This window comes from Salvelinus sp. IW2-2015, unplaced genomic scaffold, assembly GCF_002910315.2.
Source record: "Salvelinus sp. IW2-2015 unplaced genomic scaffold, ASM291031v2 Un_scaffold2638, whole genome shotgun sequence".
Lineage (NCBI taxonomy): Eukaryota > Metazoa > Chordata > Actinopteri > Salmoniformes > Salmonidae > Salvelinus > Salvelinus sp. IW2-2015.
The window spans coordinates 108,232-113,423 of NW_019943945.1; the positions used below are offsets into that span (position 1 = coordinate 108,232).

At 49.4% G+C, this 5,192-nt stretch overlaps 1 pseudogene; it reads left to right on the forward strand.

The window, feature by feature from the left end:
• The first annotated feature begins 2,812 nt into the window (after positions 1-2,812).
• The window catches only part of LOC112074444 (beta-chimaerin-like), a 24,718-nt pseudogene continuing 22,338 nt past the window's right edge, over positions 2,813-5,192 (forward strand).

Here is a 5,192-nt window from a genome sequence, read left to right on the forward strand (position 1 = left end):
GTCTGCCATATTCAGGGCTGAGGGAAAGTCCAAATATTCCAGTCTGGCCATATCAGGGCTGAGGGAAAGTCAAATATTCAATCTGGCCATATCAGGGCTGAGGAAAGTCAAAGATATCCACTGCCATATCAGGGCTGAGGGAAAGTCAAATATTCAGCTGGCCATATCAGGGCTGAGGAAATGCAAATATTCCAGGTGCTGGCCATATCAGGGCTAAGGAGAAAGTCAAATATTCCAATCTGGCCATATCAGGGCTGAGGGAAGGTCAAGATATTCCAATCTGGCTATATCAGGGCTGAGGGAAGGTCAAATATTCCAGTCTGCCATAATCTACGGGCCTTATTCCATGTGGTAACAAGGTCTAGACACGAATGAATATCTGAATATGTACAGTGAATTGAATATTACGTCATCTGAATATGTACCTAGTTTGAATATCTGAATATGTATAGTTGAATATTGAGAGAAAATCAGAGCAGGTGCCATTTCTAAATCCTCACTGTGCTAAACGCCTGACGCTGTGGAGGAGGATGATTTGCAGAGGCGAAAGAAGCCTGCGTATTTACACTGTCTGGGCAAATGTGTGCTTGTTTCCTAATCGAACTAAACAAAAGGAAACATTTAAATAGACGACTATTAGCTGTTTCATGGAATACTGATAGCATGATGTGTTACTGATGTGTTACTCTTGAGAGTCAAATTACCTCGTATATACAGTATTTCTAGCGAGTCAAAAACAGGGCTGTGATTTGGATATAACACTATTCTTCACTGGAGTGTTTAATAAGCGTAAGTGCTAAAAGCAGATTTTATTTAATTGAACAACAATATTTTTTGGTTTGAAAATTGGGAGTTGGTTGTGCAAGCAGTGAGCGTAAGCATGTATATTTTCTGTACACATGTACAATGTTCTCTGGCTGTGCTGTGATATAAACAGAGAGATCARTGACGTGAGTCTGTGATATCTTGTTGGATATAAAACCATGAGWACATTCAGACATCCTAATTTCAGTACTCTCTTCTTTGAACACATTCCAACGAGTGTTGGGGGTCAATTGAGGAAGTGATTTGAATTAAACATTTCAAAATACAAAAACAAGATATATATGGTGGTGATGGGATTCAGTTGCCTCCTGTACTCACCAATTACTGTACTAGACCATTAAGCGACTACCGGTGGTGTTCACACTGTGTTCACTAGTGCCAGTGTGCCTTAAATCAAATCAAACGTATTTATAAAGCCCTTCKTACATCAGCTGATATCTCAAARTGCTGTACAGAAACCCAGCCTAAAACCCCAAACAGSAAGCARTGCAGGTGTAGAGGCATTAGACCATTATGTTAGTGGGGATAGGGATCTGTCCTGTACTCACCRGTGCCAGTGTGTCGGATGCCTCGGGGCATGTTGTTCCCGTTGCCTGGCTCCCTGAATGGTACCTGCAGTGTTGTGTCCAGACTCTTGAAGCCCTCCCTCAGAGAATGCTCCTTGTAGTAGTCTACCAGGTCCTGGGTGTTTAAAAATAAATATATATATTTATAGAAGCGACCAAGTTGTTGGTTCTACATGTTCCGTTGCTAGCGGTTCGTATTCCTCGCTTGCTAACTAGCTACGGCTAACATGGTCACGACCTCTGCAGCCAGAATAACAGCAAAGTAGCTGCATTTGCGTTTGTTTAATAAACTGTTTTCTATTGCTATTAATTTGGATACATCCATAACAATGAGCTGATAATAACCGATTTTGCCTGGCATAGTTAGAAAAGTTTGCCTTTTCGTCAGGACACTCCAAGCGCAGCGTTGGTTAACGTTACATTATATTATTAACAAAACGAAAAAAACAGGAGAACACTTGAATAGATACAAAACAACAAACGACGTAAGGATGACTGAACGTAAGAATTACATGAAAACGAAGAAGCACGAAAGGAAAAACAGACTAACAAAACCGAACGAACAAACAAACCGAAACGTCCGTGTGGACGCAAATTCACAGCACAGGAGACAACCACAAAATAATGGAAACTACTAATATGGCTCTCAATAGAGGAAATGAAACACTGCTGAATTGAGACCATATCAGGTTACCCTTAACCAACAGTAGAAACACAAAACGACTGCCACCCAACTCACGTCCTGACAACTAACTAAAACTATCAGATAAACAGGTCAGGAACGTGACTAACCCCCTAAGGTGGCGAACTCGGCGCACCAGCAAAAAGTCTAGGGGCATCTGACATTGGTGGTGGCTCAGGTCTGGCGAGGTCCCACCCACCATAGTCAACCCGTACGTCTCCCCTCGACTGACCACTCCTATTTACACACTTAATTACAGGGATAACATGAAAATAAGGGGCAGCACCTGGGAAAGGGCGCACGGGATTTTATAGGTACTCAGTACAGAGCGGTTAGGTCAGGATAGAGAGGTAGCTCAGGATAGAGGGCAACTCCGTGCTGAAGGGCAAGCTCGGACAGAGAGACAGCTCTGACGAGGGGAGTTAGGATTATGGCAGCTCTGGGCTGAGGGGAGCTATGGTGTGACGGCTCTGGAGCTCATTTTGGTGGCTGATTGCTCTGGCGTCATGGGGGCTGAGGCTCTGGCACGCCATGGCTGGCTGACGGCTCTGTGATCGTCATGGCTGCTGACGGCTCTGGACGCTCATGCTGGCTGAGGCTCTGGACGCCAATGGTGGCTGACGGTCTCGACTCCATGGCTGGCTGACGAGCTCTCGACGCTCAATGGCTGGCTGACGGCCTGGACGCTCATGGCTGGCTTGAGGTCGGTAAGTCAGCTGGCTGACGGCTCTGGACGCTCATGGCTGCTGACGGCTCGGCGCTCATGCTGGCTGCGGCTCTGGCACGCCATGGCTGGCTGACGGCCTCTGTGACCGCTCATGCTGCTGACGGCTCTGGACGCTCATGGCTGGCTGACGCTTGGACGCTCATGGTGGCTGTAAGTCTGACGCTCATGGCTGGCTGACGGCTCTCGACGCTCTATGGCTGCTGACGGCTTTCTCGACGCTCATGGCGGCTGAGGATCTGACGCTATCTGGTGGCTGAGGTCTCGCGCTCATGGTGGCTGACGGCTCTCGAACGCTCATGGTGGATGAGCTCTGGAACGCTCTTGGCTTGCTGGCGGCTCTGGATCGCTCATTGTCTGGTTGGCGGCTCTGGAGATCCTGTCTGGTTGGCGGCTCTGGCAGATCCTGTACTGGTTGGCTTTGCTCTGGCTAGATCTGTCTGTGGCGGAATTGGCAGATCCTGTCTGGTTGGCGGCTCTGGCAGATCCTGTCTGGTGAATGGCTTTAGGGCTCCTGACTGACTACGGCTCTGACGGCTCTGGACAGCGGGCGGCTCTAATGGCTCGGGACAGACAGGATGGCTAGACGGAATGGGCAGACAGATGGCTCAGATGGGCTGGGAAGGATGGTCAATGGCGTGGGAGACGGATGGCTTCAGATGGCGCTGGGGAGACGGATGGCTCAGATGGGCTGGGGAGACGGATGGCTCAGATGGCGCTGGGGAGACGGATGGTAAGATGGGCTGGGGAGATGGGATGGGCTCAGATGGGCTGGAGACGGATGGTCTGGCGGATGAGGGCACTGTAGCTGGTGCGTGGTGCCGGAAACGTGGAGGCACCGGGCTAAGGACCGCACTTTCAAGCTAGTGCGGGAGCAGGGAAGGCAGCACTGGATCTCAAACGCACTATGGATGGTGGTGGTACGGCACTGGTGGCACGGGCTGAGGGCACGCACATCAAGGGACGGAGGTATAAGGGGAGAAGGTACAGTGTTACAGGGCTCTGGAGACGCACAGGTGGGTTAGTGCGTGGTGCCGAACTGAGGCACTGGGTGGAACACGCCATATTGTGCGACGCACGTCGCTGGAGGAGGGAATAGGCTCTGGAAACCAACTGGAAAGCTGGTGCGTGGAGTAGGCATGGTGTATGGGCTGGGGCGGGGAGGTGGCGCCGGAAATACCGGACCGTGCAGCGTACTGGTCCTTGAGCACTGAGCCTGCCCAACCTTACTGGTTGAATGCTCCGTCGCGATCAGTGCGGGAGGTGGAATACCGACGGGTTGTAGGCGACGGGGACCCATGCGTAAGGCTGGTGCCATGTAAGCGGCCAAGGAGAGCCTGGTGGCCAGATATTGTAGCGGCTTCATGGTACTTGGCTCAATGCTCAATCTAGCCCTACAGTGCGGGGGTGGCATACCCGCACGGGCCTATGCAACGTACAGGGACACGTGGCTCTATTTCTGCGTAACACGGTGTCTGCCCTGTACTCCTGCTGCTCACGGTTTAGCCTGGGAAGTGGGCGAGGTCTCTACTGCCTTGGCCACACTCTTAGCCACCCAAGAAATTTTGGGTAGTATACGGGCTTTCGGGATTCGTGCTAGCGCGTCCCTATAAGCACGGTTCTTCTCGGTTTCCTCCGCTCTCGAGCTGCCTGCAGTGTTCATGGGAGGGATCTTAAGTCAGAATCTCCTCCCATGTGTAGCACTTGCGTCCCAAACTTTCTCCCATGTCATTCCTCTTCTTGCGCCTGTCCTTCCTCTGTTCAGTGCTTGATTTTTTGTGTGGGTGGTTCTGTAACGAATTCCTCCTCTCTTCATACGAAAAGGAGGAGTGTGTGTTCGCAAGACGCAAGCGTGTAACTTGAAATTATATTATTAAACAAAACGAAAACAGGAAAGAAACTTGAATAGATACAAACAACAAACGCGTAAGACTGACTGAAACGTAAGAACTTACATGACAACGAAGAGCGCACGAACAGGATAAACAGACTACACAAAACTCGAAGAACAACAAACCGAAAACAGTCCGCGTGTGCGCAACAATACACAGACACAGGAGAAACACCCACACAATCATGTGAACAAACACCTACTTAATATGGCTCTCAATCAGAGGAATGAAAACACTGCCTTAATTGAGAGCATATCAAGGTCACCTGTAACGCACATAGAAACATCCAAAACAGACTGCCCAACCACGTCCTGACCAACCTAACACTACAAACTAACAGAAACGGTCAGTGAACGTGAACACTCATGTTTCTAGTTTGACCAGCTGTTTTCAGACTGATTGTTTGAATTGGTTTGTCGTATTGGCAGGTTTGATAGCAACAAACTATTTAGTTAGCTTCTAGCCTAATGTTTGCATTGCGGTCTCCTCGTAATGAAAGTGAC